Source organism: Barbus barbus, assembly GCF_936440315.1.
Source record: "Barbus barbus genome assembly, chromosome: 1".
Classification (NCBI taxonomy): domain Eukaryota; kingdom Metazoa; phylum Chordata; class Actinopteri; order Cypriniformes; family Cyprinidae; genus Barbus; species Barbus barbus.
The window spans coordinates 4,023,844-4,041,077 of NC_136729.1; the positions used below are offsets into that span (position 1 = coordinate 4,023,844).

At 37.2% G+C, this 17,234-nt stretch overlaps 1 long non-coding RNA gene across 1 annotated transcript; it reads left to right on the plus strand.

Moving 5' to 3' along the window:
* Positions 1–1,620: 1,620 nt before the first annotated feature.
* Positions 1,621–3,208, plus strand: LOC306883713. The gene is made up of 4 exons (XR_013785378.1): positions 1,621–2,144; positions 2,564–2,680; positions 2,850–2,881; positions 3,048–3,208. It is a non-coding gene; the product is annotated as an uncharacterized lncRNA (long non-coding RNA).
* The last annotated feature ends 14,026 nt before the right edge of the window (positions 3,209–17,234 follow it).

Genomic DNA, 17,234 nt, shown 5'->3' on the forward strand with positions numbered 1-17,234 from the left:
CAACAGTGCCTGACACACACCAAAGGATCTCAGTCGCCTTAATAAATGAATGCGACTCTGACCCTTCTTATAAACCTGTACTGTATTGTCAGAACAATCAAGCTTGTTATTCAAATATACACCCAAGTACTTGACGTGACAATCTCAATTTCAGACTCTTGAATATTCACTGGCACCGCTTTGTGAGGATATCTACTAAAATCAACCACAATTTCCTTGGTCTTACTAGCGTTAAGCCTAAGACCATTCGTTTCACACCAGTCTACAAAACTCTCTAAAAGCTCCCTGTATTCACTCTCATCATGCTCCTTTATACAGCCAACAATTGCAGAATCATCTGAAAATTTCTGAAGATGACAGTTTTTTGAGTTGCACTGAAAATCTGAAGTATAAAAAGTAAATAAATGGAGCTAAAACTGTTCTTCGGGGAACACCAGTGCTGCTCATAACTACTTGGGACACACAGTTATGCCTCCTTACATACTGTGGTCTATTTGAGAGGTAGTCCATTAACCAACTGACCATACTCTGATCTAATCCAGCATTTTCTAATTTATTCTTGAGTAATGCAGGCTGGATAGTGTGGAATGCACTAGAAAAGTCAAAAAAAGTAATTCTAACTGTGTTACCTAAAGTCTCCAAGTGACTTAGAGATTTATTGAAAAGATAGATAATTGCATCATCAACTCCAACCCCAGTTTTGTAAGCAAACTGCAGTTTATCCTCAACAGCACACAGTAACTGCTTAATATAGTTTAAAACCAACCTCTCAAAAACCTTCATCAACTGAGCCGTTAAAGCTATTGGTCTATACTGTGAGAACTCAGTAGGATTAGTTTTCTTAGGGACTGGTACTACACACGATGTCTTCCATAAAACAGGTACCCTTTCTAGACGCAAACTCAAATAAAAAATATAGTGAATTACCCAGCATATTTGATCAGCACAGACTTTAAGAACTCCAGCACTAATCCCGTCAGGGCCTGCAGATTTTTTTCTTCTTAATTCTCCTTAACCCACTTCTTACTTAATCTTCCACTTGTGAGTCTGTTCCTAATTTTGTAGTATCAATAGAACAAGGTGATCTTAAAACTGAAGGAGGATCTGAATAGAAACTCTGCCGTATACCATCCAAAGAAGAAAGTTGCAAATCACTAGATCCTCCATCAAATCTATTAAAAAATATATTAATTTCATCCACCCACGTTTGTCCACCAAAGGCAGTATATCCCTGTACTCTATTACCATTACCAGACATCCTGTTTAAATCACTCCATACCTCCCTCACATTCTTCTGTTGTAACTTTTGTTCCATTTTCAATTTATAACACTCCTTCCCCTCCTTAATTTTAACTTTTAATAATTTCTGTACCCGCTTCAGCTCCTCTCTATCACCCACTAAGAAGGCCCTCTTTTTTTCATTTAGTAACGCCTTTAATTCATGGCTTATTATTTGAGTAGCATTTAACCATTTTGGTGGGTACTGTGTTATCAACACAAAAGTTTATATAGTCTGTAATACACTCAGTTAAACTATCAATGTCCTCGTCATGCGATTTACATAAAACTTCCCAATCCGTAGTCTCAAAACAATCCATTAATGCCTCATAGACACACTGTAAAACTTTACTGTAAATTTACAGGCATTTTCTAACAGTATTATACTGTATTTTTATAAAACAGTAGCATTCTGTATATTTTACAGAATGTCTGTAAATATACAGAAATTTTCTGTTTTCAGCCCGCTAAATTTGTAATACAGTACCATACTGTAAACGCATTGCATTGTGGGATATATTTATTTCGCGCTCAATTCAAATGTGATGTGATCTCCAAAGAAGAAGAAATGTGAACAGTGTATTACAGGCAAACTAGATTCGTCAGCGGGAATTAATTGAACAAAATAATTATTCGCGTTATTAAGATAAGCCAGTGGTTTGTGAATCTGTGCGTAGATTTTAAGCTTTGTGAGCTTCGTTTCGCGTTTCAAGCGTTAGTGCCTGTGACGCAGCAAACAATGGACGACGCTGCCTGAGCAGACGCGGAGATAATTTGTCATCTGAATCATCTAACCTGTGCCTGAGATGATGCTAATCGACTGGAGCATGAGAAGATGGATTAATGTTCGACTAAGTATCGATACGGTAAGCTTGTCTTTTTTTCATTCACATTTCTACATTGTTTCCACGCATGGTTTGATTTTGGGAACGTTAAACTTAACTTAAATCCCGAGTTAGCAATTCACTTGGGTAAAATTGGTTTTTATATTCGCACATTCACAACATTCACATATTTCCGCGTTCAATAACTTTCTAATTATTTGTGCAATAAAGTTATTTTTGCGGACTAAGCCAGAGCGCGCACACACACGTCACACACCGGATGCGTGCGCGCACTCAGATCACTTGGACATGGTTGTGTACAAGAGGTAAAAAACTGTATAAATACTGTTCATTTTCTCACACAAACCGCTCGTTTCGTGTCTTAGGCCATCAATGTGTAGTTACGATGGGGAATTGTTTAATTTGGATTTCTCTGTGCATGTTCTTTTTCCCTCTTATAGAGACAGTGACCTATACCTGCCATTATATGACTGACAAGCTAGAACGATTTGACCTAAACATATCAAAATTGGATCTACTGAAGAAAAAAAGACACCTACATCTTGGATGCCCTTGGGGTAAGCTGATAGATACCAAATTTTAATTTCAAAGTGAACTATCCCTTTTAAGATGTTTATGCACACCTTCCTTTAATCCAACAATCTAAAACAACTTAAATAGCAAATAAGACACACATTCACATGACCTGCTTCTGATTATTATTTTTTTATTATTATTATTTTTCAGGCTGAACAATCTGATGAAGATCCGGTGCTAATGTAAGTGCTTCCCATTTGTAGTCCATGTTAAAAAATGTCAGTTCTATGATCGTGCTTTTTAATGTGTTATAATTTTGCCAGCACATGAAAATCCATAGTCATGTTCCTAATGCTTATTTCAAAAGTAGTATTCCTGATTGCTTCCATGTCTTCCATGGTCCTATAGCTGCTCCCACACTTGCAGAAATTAGATGGCCTTACCCTTCAAGCAGATGTAAGTAGAGATTACTTAAAGCATGTTGCAAATAAATGTGATTTGTTATGTCTTGGTTCTGTTAGTGATGGTTGTGCTGTCTTCTTAAAAATTGTTTCAGGTATTCACCACTCAATCTGATGTCCAGCAGTGTCTACATTTGCCAGAGAACACAACCTATAATTCTTGGTAAGTAAACAGTAAAGGTTTAGTACACCCTAAAATGAACATTAAGTCATCATTAACGCTATGGAAGCATATGGGTAGCAAAATTCAGTTTGAAATAATTTCAAATTCAGTTAGTAATATGCAAAATGGCAATGCATTTCTGTATTTTAATTGACATTTTACCCTAAATGTGCAAAGTTTAGTGCAAAATGAAAATGGAAATTCAGTTATATAATTTACATATGATATTTTCTACAATTGTGCATCCTGTTGCCAAGCCCTGCCTTGATGTAGCCTAAAGATTGACAGGTCGGGGGTGTGTTGCATTTTCAAATACATTTCGAATGCATTTTCAAATCCACATTGACTTTATATTCATCATGGGGTATTAAATGAAAATGCAATTGAAACGTCTTATATATAAGTGTCAATGCATTTAAGAAAAATAAAAGATATTTTAAATTACAATTTTTCTACCTTTTTACTGCACCTTTGGATCAGAATGCATTCTGAAATTACAATTATCATGTGGTATTATGATGTAAAAACAGTTTTTGCTTGGACATGTTAAACATCTAATCAATTTGGGTAATACATTTTAATTTCCATTTTGCAACTTATAAAGCATTAAAATATGTTTTTAATTTGTGTATTAAAACTAGTGTAGGAAATGGCAAATGTAAATTTTATAATTTAAATAAAATTTATGTGATATACAATAAAATACATATGTGCACTAAATATTGCACATATGTATAAGAAAATGTAAATTGAAATATCACCATTTTACGTATTGCATTTCAATTGAATTTTGCTACCCATATGCTTCCATGCACCCTGGTGTTGTTCTAATGCCCTATGACCTTCTTTGTTTTTTGGACCACTAAAGGAGAATAATACAAAATAAATAAAAAAAAGCCTGCTCACGCTTGTCCATATAATGGCAGTGATAGTGACCAGCATCAAGATACAATAGTATCACAGAATGTTCACATGCAACATGTCATGTATTCCAAGTGTTCTGAGGGAATGCAATATTGTTTAATGAAAATCCTGACACTGACATTGGTCTTTTGTGCTCGACTGTGCATTCATGAGATACTATTATTATGCAGTTCACAGCTATAGTTGTGAACCCTGTAAATGGGATTTCCCTGCACATATTTCAGATTTAGTTTAATAGTTATGTTGAGTTGAACTATGTATAGACAACTAAACAGAACTGCAATGGAACCCACAATAGTTTATTTGAAGTATTTTCTTTCTTTTTTTATTTTCAGGTCAATCTCTAAGCAACCAGCGGTAAATGTTGAGCAGCCCAACTTTGTCTCTGGCCTTGCAGTGCTGTTTGTATTATTGTATGATTTCAACCTCCAGTATCAGGAAGAGGTGGCATGCACCCTTGCGACTGAGGTTAGCATATTTGCCATTGATATATATATGATAGAGTGAATTGTCACTAACTTGTTTTGACAGTATTTGTAAAGTACTTAAGTATATTTTAACAAATATTTTATACAGTTGATTAAAGAGCTGAATGACATATTGCATATTTAACATTATCATGTAGTCATGTAATCACATCGTAAGTGTTGCAATTCTCTGTGCTGTCTCAAAGAACTCACTTCTGTGAGATGCTGTGTGTGTATGTGTGTATTAGATATATATATTAGACATATACATAATGTTCACTTTTTTTCTTTTCTGTCTTTTAGATGCTTTCTCGACATCAACCCTGAATGTGCATCAAAAACCAAGAAAGGAAAAGTGACTTACAAGAAGACTGGACATGTTGTGTAAAAAAAGAACAGTACTGTAAACCCACAGGTTTCCTCTCTTCTGAAAGACTTATAAAAAATATATTTCTGAAAAACCTTTCCATTCTTTAAAAGTAAATAAGATTACTGTATTTTGAATTACTTGCTAATTGTTAATTGCATTTTACATGTTTTATATTTAAAAGAAAAAGGAAAAAAAAAAACTACAGCTGGCATTTCAGCCAGTAAATTCATATAAGGCAATTGCCTGGTCTTTTCTTCAAAATAAATAAAATGTTTTAAAACTCAGAAAATATTATTTTCTCTATTTTTTTGGGAATACTGTTATGAAAAAGTATATTTTTAATTTTGTAAATCCAAGAGTACTGAAATAAAAGCAGGATTTACAGTATTCCCTGTAAAGAGCACAGTGTAATACTGTAAAAAAAAGTTATATAACAGTATAATACTGTATTTCGTAAATACAGTACAGAACTGTAAATGTTGTGTACAGTAGTAGTACTGTAAAAATACAGTATGTGGCTGGCAACCCAGCTGCCAGTATTATACTGTAAATTTACAACGAAAAGTTTTACAGTGTAATACTGTAAAAAAAGTTATATAACAGTATAATACTGTATTTCGTAAATACAGTACAGAACTGTAAATGTTGTGTACAGTAGTAGTACTGTAAAAATACAGTATGTGGCTGGCAACCCAGCTGCCAGTATTATACTGTAAATTTACAACGAAAAGTTTTGGATCAGACCATACTTTCACTGTTCTAGTAGTTGACGGCTGCTTCCTCACAGCCGGAACATACACAGATCTAATATAAACAAGATTATGGTCCGATCGTCCCAAAGGAGGAAGCGGTGAACAACTATAGGCATTTTTCACATTTGCATATAACAAGTCCAATGTTTTATAGTCTCTCGTATCACAGTCCACATACTGAGTAAACGAGGGGAGAGTATTATGTAGAGAAGCTTGGTTAAAATCACCCGAAATAGTAATAAATGCTTGAGGATATTTTGACTGCATCCTGGCTGTGACGGTATTAATATGTTCACTCTAGGGCTGCAACTAACGATTATTTTGATAATCGATTAGTTGGCCGATTATTCTTTCGATTAATTGATTAATCGGATTAAAAAAATATTGACAAAAAAAAAACACTATTCCACATTCTGCCCAATGTCCTTCAAACAAACGTGATAACTGAATGCTATGAAAACATACAGTGCTTAATTTATTAGACCACTTATCATAATAAAATAATAAAGAGAAAACATATTTTAGAAATTTGTCAAAAATTTGTTTAAATTTAAAAATGTTATTGTCATTTATTGGACATAATAATAAAAAATGTCCTCATAACAGCTTGCATTCTTGCTGGTATTGTTTATGTACTTTTTGACTGCAATTGGGTATCGCGAAAAAAAAATACTCAAATAAAATTACAAAAAAAAAATAAGTGCTCTGGTTTTCTTTCATAGATAACAGCAATAATGATATTATAGCATTAAAAATAGCCAACTACTGTTACTAAAGAGCTTACACATATTGGAGTACTAACCAGTACAGAAAGCCGAAAAATGATTTTGGTTATCACCAATACTGTTACTTTAGAGCAGCAGTGGCACAAACCTTACATAAACACATTGTTAAAAAACTTACATAAATTTGTTAAGCATTGTAAAAATTGAATATAGTTTAAACCTCTATTCAAAATTAAAATAATAAAGATAATAATAAAGACGAATAAAAACACAAACTCAGTGTTAACCAACAGGTAAGAGTAATGTTCTGCAGGAACTACTTTGATCACAGTCACCTCGTCATTTCTTTATCCTGTAAAAGGCCGTTATGGAGCGTCTCTGTTTATATTCAGACAGACAATTACACGCTGTTATCCCTTTAGAGTTCCTACTCTCATAAAATATTCGCACTGCATGTTGACGTTTAAACCTTAAATTAACTTTTTTTTCTTTTTTTTTTTTGGATTAACTTTATTAATCCCAAAGGGAAATTCACGTCACAGCAGCTCATCACAAAAATACTTCATGATACAATATTTCATACAGCCCCCTCGTTTCAAGCATCATAATACACTCTACACTATATTATAAATACAATTTAAAATAATCCATCAGTCATCTAATATGACATTGATTATATAAGCTAATGGCTGTTGGTAAAAATTACATTTATATAGTTCTTTATGGCATCGGGCTGAATTAATCTTGACCAGCTTATCAGTCATTCTATCCTGTGCAATCAGATCAATAGTGGGCAACACGCAACCCACAACAGAACCTGCCTTTTTTATCAGCTTATTGAGTTTATTCTTCTCCTCCTCTAGCAATCCCCCTCCCCAGCAGGTGACAGCATACAAGATCACAGATGACACCACAGAATCATAAAAAGTCTTCAACAGTGCCTGACACACACCAAAGGATCTCAGTCGCCTTAATAAATGAATGCGACTCTGACCCTTCTTATAAACCTGTACTGTATTGTCAGAACAATCAAGCTTGTTATTCAAATATACACCCAAGTACTTACATGACGTGACAATCTCAATTTCAGACTCTTGAATATTCACTGGCACCGCTTTGTGAGGATATCTACTAAAATCAACCACAATTTCCTTGGTCTTACTAGCGTTAAGCCTAAGACCATTCGTTTCACACCAGTCTACAAAACTCTTTAAAAGCTCCCTGTATTCACTCTCATCATGCTCCTTTATACAGCCAACAATTGCAGAATCATCTGAAAATTTCTGAAGATGACAGTTTTTTGAGTTGCACTGAAAATCTGAAGTATAAAAAGTAAATAAACGGAGCTAAAACTGTTCTTCGGGGAACACCAGTGCTGCTCATAACTACTTGGGACACACAGTTATGCATCCTTACATACTGTGGTCTATTTGAGAGGTAGTCCATTAACCAACTGACCATACTCTGATGTAATCCAGCATTTTCTAATTTATTCTTGAGTAATGCAGGCTGGATAGTGTGGAATGCACTAGAAAAGTCAAAAAAAGTAATTCTAACTGTGTTACCTAAAGTCTCCAAGTGACTTAGAGATTTATTGAAAAGATAGATAATTGCATCATCAACCCCAACCCCAGTTTTGTAAGCAAACTGCAGTTTATCCTCAACAGCACACAGTAACTGCTTAATATAGTTTAAAACCAACCTCTCAAAAACCTTCATCAACTGAGCCGTTAAAGCTATTGGTCTATACTGTGAGAACTCAGTAGGATTAGTTTTCTTAGGGACTGGTACTACACACGATGTCTTCCATAAAACAGGTACCCTTTCTAGACGCAAACTCAAATAAAAAATATAGTGAATTACCCAGCATATTTGATCAGCACAGACTTTAAGAACTCCAGCACTAATCCCGTCAGGGCCTGCAGATTTTTTCTTCTTAATTCTCCTTAACCCACTTCTTACTTAATCTTCCACTTGTGAGTCTGTTCCTAATTTTGTAGTATCAATAGAACAAGGTGATCTTAAAACTGAAGGAGGATCTGAATAGAAACTCTGCCGTATACCATCCAAAGAAGAAAGTTGTAAATCACTAGATCCTCCATCAAATCTATTAAAAAATATATTAATTTCATCCACCCACGTTTGTCCACCAAAGGCAGTATATCCCTGTACTCTATTACCATTACCAGACATCCTGTTTAAATCACTCCATACCTCCCTCACATTCTTCTGTTGTAACTTTTGTTCCATTTTCAATTTATAACACTCCTTCCCCTCCTTAATTTTAACTTTTAATAATTTCTGTACCCGCTTCAGCTCCTCTCTATCACCCACTAAGAAGGCCCTCTTTTTTTCGTTTAGTAACGCCTTTAATTCAGGGGTGACCCATGGCTTATTATTTGAGTAGCATTTAACCATTTTGGTGGGTACTGTGTTATCAACACAAAAGTTTATATAGTCTGTAATACACTCAGTTAAACTATCAATGTCCTCGTCATGCGATTTACATAAAATTTCCCAATCCGTAGTCTCAAAACAATCCATTAATGCCTCATAGACAGGATCAGACCATACTTTCACTGTTCTAGTAGTTGACGGCTGCTTCCTCACAGCCGGAACATACACAGATCTAATATAAACAAGATTATGGTCCGATCGTCCCAAAGGAGGAAGCGGTGAACAACTATAGGCATTTTTCACATTTGCATATAACAAGTCCAATGTTTTATAGTCTCTCGTATCACAGTCCACATACTGAGTAAACGAGGGGAGAGTATTATGTAGAGAAGCTTGGTTAAAATCACCCGAAATAGTAATAAATGCTTGAGGATATTTTGACTGCATCCTGGCTGTGACGGTATTAATATGTTAACTCGCATTATTCACATTAGCTGAAGGAGGAATATACATGGTTATGGATATCACGTAGGAGAATTCTCGAGGCAAGTAATATGGCCTCATTCCCACAGCCAGTAATTCAATATCCTTATTACACAGTTTTTCTTTCACCGTGATGTGACCTGGGCAGGGGCCAAAAACTAACCATTAACAAGAATCAATAGCAATAGTTCAATAGCTTGAACACAAAACACTAAAGCTTCATGGATGCTTCATGTTTATGTATAAATATATACACACAAATTATGTATACACACTCAAGTAATGGACAGCATAAAACAAAGCCACACTTCAATTAACAAATAATGAAAACAAGCAAATACCAAATCTTTGAAATGAAAACAAAAGCAAAAAAAAAAAACAATTAAAATAACGAAATATAAAAGTGTGGCTGTGTGATGGTTACAAGAAACCTTGAAATTGTCCATTGATGAATGCAAGATATCCTTGTAATCCTTGCATGCAGAGAAATAGAAGAGAAAGAAAAACACTGATCCAAATTAGTCCATGCAAGATTCACACCAAAAGTTTGTTCTTAAACCCTCTGCACCAAATCCAATAGGATCCACAAGCTATGCCAGCAAAGTTCATGAATAGAAATCCTTTTGATCTCCCATTTCACGAATAACCTAGAAAGCAGTCAATTATATGTATCAATAATTCCTTTTTTTCTATAAATGCAAAGGATAAACTAACCTTAACAAAACATAGCCTCATAGCAAGCATAAACGCAATCATAATTAAAACCATAAACATTGGAACAAAACAGACCTAAAGTGCATTGAGAAGATAACACAAAATAATCTTACTTCGATTGAGCAGGAAACTATAAATTCAACTATAATCAGGACAGCTTTACTTTGGAGATACAGCAGGAAAGCCATGCTTTCCCCTGCCCAAACAAATCTAACTTCTTCTTCTTCTTCTTCTTCTTCTTCTTCTTGTTTAATGGCTATTAACTCCTAAGGAGCATTATTGCCACCTACTGTGCTGGATAGCAAATTAACCTTGGGTGATAAGTCTGAAGTTTAAAGGACTTCATTATCATCAACTGTAAAGTTACAGAAGTAATTTAGCAAACAAATGTAAAAAAACCCACAAAACATTGTTTTATAATATGTTTAGAGGGAGCAAGGGAGCAAGCAACACAACACTTACAAAAATTAAAACCAATAAATATATAAAGTTATGAAACATAGCAGTGCTCAGCCAAAACAATATGACCTGGAACAAATAATATATTCATGAGACTAAAGACTGCCCGTTAGATTTACCCAAAACAAATTATGTCTCATGTTTAACCACTACAGAGACATCAGAGCTAGCGACAGATGTCAGAAGGACTAGCCGAGGTTAGGCTACTCTTGGCGAGATACATGAGCACTGAGCACCTGGTGATCGTGTGGAGCTCACGAAGCACATTTTCAAATAGATGCTGTCTTAATCCACAGATTTGAGTTTTAAACAACTATGTTCTTGCCTGAAGTACTCTTAAAACTACATTTCATGACATAATCATGAGTGATGAAGAGTTGTCAGAGGGCCCGAAGACCACAGGCATCCAACAAAGGCCTTTGGCCTTGTCCTTTATGCACAGAGATTTCTCCAGTTTCTCTGAATCTTTTGATGTTATGCACTGTAGATGACGAGATTTCCAAAGCCTTTGCAATCTGACGTTGAGGAATGGTGTTTTTAAGTATTCCACAATCTTTTAAGCACTCTTTCACAAATTGGAGAGCCTCTGCCCATCTTTACTTCTGAGAGACTCTGCCTCTCTCCCTTCCCTTTTATAGCTAATCATGTTACAGATCTGATGTCAATTAACTTAATTAGTTGCTAGCTGTTCTCCCAGCTGAATCTTTTCAAAATGTCTTGCTTTTTCAGCCCTTTGTTGCCCCTGTGCCAACTTTTTTGAGACCTGTAGCAGGCATCAAATTTGAAATTAGCTAATTTAGTGGATTAAAATGTAAAATTTCTCCGTTTAAATATTTGTTATTTTATGCTTTGTTAAGCTATGTTCTATTGTGAATAAAATATTGGCTCATGTGATTTGAAAGTCTTTTAGTTTTCATTTTATTCAAATAAAAAAAAAAAAACGTCCCAACATTTCCGCAATTTGTGTTGTAGGTACTGGGTGAGTGACGATAGGGACGGGGTGCCATTCATCGCCATTGCATTGATGCTGTTGGATTGCCGAACGTGCTAGAGCATTGCTGAACTTCACCTTCTCCGAAGCAGACTTGTATCACAGGAACTTTGAATAGATGAGGATGATTACCTCCTGTGGCTGATAGTGTCATGCACAGAAGTCAGTTGGAGCGTTGAATCGCCAGTACGTGGCTTGTCTTCCTCCTCATTGAATGTTGTGGGGTAAAATTGTGCTTCTTCTAAATATAGAGGGGGAATGTGAGCGTGGGTATAACTAAAATAGAATGAGCTTCAGGGGAAAGACTTTTTTGCACATGTGTGATGTTGAGGTATTAAATGAGTTTGAAGTGCCATTATTTGTAAATGATTAAAGTGAGTAAGTGAAGTGACGTGTGGCCAAGTATTGTGACCCATACTCGGAATTTGTGCTCTGCATTTAACACAACCAAGTGCGCACACACACACTCTGTGAGCGCACACACACACTCTGTGAACACACACACACACACACATGTTGGTTTTTGTGGTTTATGGGGACTCTCCATAGGCGTAATGGTTTTTATACTGAACAAACTGTGTGTGCTATTGCCCTACACCAACCCTACACCTAAACTTAGCCATTAAGCCATTACACCTAAACTTGTGCATTTTTAGATTTTCAAAAAAACAGCATTTAGTATGTTTTTTAAGCCTTTTGAATTACGGGGACATAGACAGTGTCCTTATAAAGTAAGTAAGTAAGTAAGTAAATTTTATTTATATAGCACATTTAAACATAGCAAAGCTATCCAAAGTGCTTAACAATGTAACAGAAATTAAAATGAAAAAGAAAACAAAAAAGGAGCAAACAAGACAACCAATAAAACATCAATAAAATTGAAATTAAAATGCTAAGGAAAAAAGATATGTTTTCAATCTTGATTTAAAACTGGTAATGGAAGGTGCAAGGCGGCATTCTAGAGGTAACTGGTTCCATAGACGAGGGGCATTAACTGAAAAGGCTCTGTCACCCTTGGTTTTCAAACGGGAGCGAGGGACAGATAAAAGAGCCCTGTCAGTGGATCTTAAACGTCTGGTAGTTGACAAAGGGATAAGAAGAACTTTAAGATAAGACGGAGCTTGATTGTTAAGAGCTTTAAAAACAAACAGCAGAATCTTAAACTGAACTCTAAAATGGACAGGAAGCCAGTGTAGTGAAGCCAAAATTGGAGTGATGTGGTCATATTTCTTTGCCCCAGTCAGCAGCCTTGCAGCTGCATTTTGTACCAACTGGAGGCGTGAAAGCGATGACTGAGGAAGACCTGAGTACAGAGAATTACAGTAATCTAGACGTGAGGTAATAAAAGCATGAATAACCTTCTCCAAATCTTGAAAAGACAAAAATGATTTAAGTTTGGAAATGACCCGTAATTGATAAAAACTGCTCCTAACGACCGAATTAATTTGTTTGGATAAACATAATTCTGAGTCTATAATAACACCCAGGTTTCTAACTTGTGAGGAAATGGAGGGGAAATGGTTGCCCAGCTCCTCAATGATACTCATTCTCGTTTTTTGGGGACCAAAAACAATAATTTCTGTTTTATTCTCATTTAGTTGGAGAAAGTTATTTGACAACCATAATTTAATATCTGAGATACATTCCAGCAGTGGTTGAATGGACTCACCAACTTTTAGTGGGAGGTACAACTGTGTATCATCAGCATACAGATGAAAAGAAACATTGTGCTTTCTGATAATATCCCCCAGAGGGCGCATATATAGGTTAAAAAGAAGTGGTCCCAAAATAGAGCCCTGGGGTACTCCAGTAATAATTGGGGCAGATGATGAGGAGAATTTGCCTAGCTCTACAGAAAAAGACCTGTCTTTAAGATAAGAGTTGAACCATTGTAAAGCTGTACCCCTGATACCGATCAGATGTTCTAACCGCCCAATAAGAACATTATGATCCACGGTATCAAAGGCAGCTGTAAGATCGAGTAGAATCAGTACTGCATTTTTACCAGCATCAACTGCAACCAAAATATCATTGAACACTTTAAGCAAAGCAGACTCTGTACTGTGATAAGCAGTGAAACCAGATTGAAAAGGTTCAAATAAATTAGCAGTATTTAAGAATGTGATCAACTGTGATTGGACAACTTTTTCTAAAAGTTTTGACAAAAAGGATAATTTCGAAACAGGCCGAAAATTATTAAAACAACCTTCATCCAAACCTTGCCTCTTAAGCAACGGCTGAACAACCGCATGCTTAAAACAATTAGGAACCACACCAGTATCCAAAGATGAGTTAACCAACGCTTGGATACTGGGTCCAATTACTGGAAAGGCTGCTTTTATGATCTCAGGAGGAACAACATCTAGTGAAGAGTTAGTAGTCTTCATTTTGTTAACGAGATCAGAGAGTTCAGTTAAAGAGACATGTTGAAAATTACAAAATAAAAATGGACTAGCAGGCAAATTTAAAGACAGGTCTGAGAGCTGTGAAATAAAAGATAAGCGAATGTTACTCACTTTATCAACAAAAAATGTCAGAAATTTCTCACAGAGCCCTGCTGACAGTTCCCTAGAATACTGGGAATTTGGATTAATAACTGAATTTATCGTGGAGAATAAAATCTTAGGTCTATGACAGTGTGCCGAAATCAGCTCCGAAAAATATTTTGATCTGGCTGATTTAGCAGCGCTCTGAAACTTAACCAGACACTCTTTAAAAATCTCAAGAGACACAGTCAGCCGATCATGCTTCCATCTCCTCTCTGCTTTACGGCACGCCTGTCTAAGAGAGCGAGCGTTGTCATCCAACCAGTAATACGATTTTATCTTAGGTTGTTTCAATTTAAAAGGAGCAATCGAATCTAAAATATTAGTACAATCTGTGTAAAAGAGAGAAATCAAATCGTTAGGCCCATAGGATGTCATTGCAGAATGCAAGATAGATTCTTCAACAGCATTGGCTAGATAATGTTCACTGAACTGAGAAACAGTCAGTGAGTTTATAAAACGAGAATAAGAACCAACAGGCTTATTCACAGTAGCAGAGCTCACAACAGGAACCTTAAAAACAATGGGTTTATGATCGGAGAAGGAAGCATCATCAATAAAAACATCAACTACAGAGGAACCATATGACATAATAAGGTCAAGTGTGTGACCAAGGATATGAGTTGCTTGATTTATATGCTGAGAAAAACCAAACGAGTCCAATATATTACTAAACTCAGCAACCAAAGGACGCCCCGGGCAGCAAAGATGTATGTTAAAATCACCCAGTAGCAACATACGATCATACAACGGAGCAACAGAAGTTAAAAATTCTGAAAACTCACTTATAAAACTTCTATCAAAATTAGGAGGCCTATAGATGAGAGCACAAAACAGCGCGGATGAAGTAGACTGCAATGCCACACACTGTGCTTCAAAAGATGAAAAAGTCCGAGCAGAAACTGATTGAATTTTAAGTGATTGCTTAAAAACCATTGCAACCCCACCACCCCTACCAGCAGATCTTGGGGTACTTATAAAACGACAGTTCGATGGACAAAGTTCTTCAAAAACTGACAACTCACCAGCACCGGCCCAAGTCTCAGTCAAAAACAAAATGTCCAGATCCAAACGGGTGCAAAAGTCATGTAGAATGAAAGTTTTGTTGCATACAGACCTAGCGTTCACTAAGGCCATATTCAAAGGAGGCTGTGATGACAAGTCCAAATCCAGATGTTGATCAAAGTCCAGTTGGTGAAGATTTGAACAGTTCACTCCTCTTTGACGAATCCGTAAACGCGGAGGAGCAGAAAAAATAGATGAGTGACAATCCGGAAAAACCGGGAGATGAAAAACATATCTGTAATCCCATGAACGTCGCGATAATTGCAGACCCTCCAAGCACTTACTATCCAGAGGAAATTCAATCGAAGGCTGTATGGAAGAGGAAGCAATTGCCCTTCTGATTCTCACACGAACACCACCACGATTTCCTCTCTTCCTGCGTCGTTTCCTAGGAACACAGCACGGTAACCTGCGAACGCATTCCAGCGCGGGTTGGTTGAACGAGGATTGAGAATGAGAGTGCAGAAACGGGCACCATCCACAATAAAGTCCCATACCACTTTTGATATTCAGTAAAGCTTGGCGATCGTAGGTGAGCACTGAAACTGCATAGAACCAGTGCACAATAATGCAATAAACGAACAGCACAGATGACAGACGAACAGGTACCACAGGTACACCAAACTGAGACAGACGAGAGACAGAGAGACGGCAAGCCGGGTACACTGGCGCCATCTTGGGAGAGAGAGAACACTCTCCAGACTCGGAGAGTAAATAATTTTTTTTTCAATCTTCAAACCACCTTCATATTGTAATACCTCTGTCATACCCATGTCATTATACAAATGTGTGTCCTCATAAACCACATAAACATGCACACGCACACGCACACACACACACACACACACACACACACACCCGGAGCAGTGGGCAGCCATATTGCTGCGGCACTTGGGGAATAGTTGGGGGTTTGGTTCTTGCTCAAGGGTCTCACCTCAGTCATGGTGTTGAAGGTGGAAGAGAGTGCTGGTTATTCACTCCTGCAACCTTTTTGTTACAGGTCCGACTCTCTAAGCCACGACTGCCCCCTAGATTTTGGTGGTCGTCACCAATGAAGTGAGTGAGAAAGTAATTCTACTATTCTGTGTAGTCCCAAAGCTTTTAGGTTGTGTTTTAGCCTGTCCTTGAACAAAATATATGTAGTCATGTAGTCCCCTCTGTTAAATAAACCATTTATTTTGATTGAAGTTGTGGTGGCGTGTTACTCCACTGGTGTCAGACCATACTGGCTTAAAGAATTAAAGGTACTGGCAGTGTGTCGGTCACGTTCTGTTTTTGTTCCTTTAGATCTACGTCATCCTTAGTTTGTCTCCATGTTTATTAGTTAATTAGCTCCACACCTGTTTCTATTTCTCCGTGATTATGTTCCTCATTTAAACCCTGTGTTCTCCCCTGTTCCCTTGTCCGCTATTGTTTGCATTTTTATGTGTTATGCTGCCCCGTTCACCTGGATTATTATTAAAATACTGTGTTTATGGAACTCCTTCGTTTGTCGTGCGCTTTATAGCATACACTCGTAACAGAATAGCAGACCAAAACAGTTAGTTAGCGGCGTTTTTTATTTTTATTTTTGTTATCTCCCTCTCCCTGTATGGATATTCCCGCCGTCCAACTCCTGTGCCTGGAGCAGAAGGACCATTTGCTGGTGGAACACACGAGGGACTTTATCGACCTGGCATGCCTTACACACTTCCAGGACCGCTCGCTCTGTGTATTCTACATCGCCAACCTGAGCGAGCATGGTAAGGCACGCCTACCAGCGAACGGTCCCAAAGAGAATTTCGCCGCTTGCGTGGAGTGGGTGCTGGAGAATAATGGACTGTTTTTCTCCGTCGGCCCAGCTGAGGATAGCCCCAGCCCCACTCCCGATCCAGAGCCCAGCCAACCCTCACCATCTCGCTGCACGGAGTGTTCGCCAGAGCCCACCGCAGCCGCAGAGCCCGAGCCATCACCGGTTAAAGTGACAGAGCCACTCAACGCGACTGATCAGGTGTGTGTACCGGCAACATCGTGCATCGTGGGAGTCTTAGTGGAGATCAAGGGAATGGAGGAATTCCCCGCCCACACCTCCACCACTG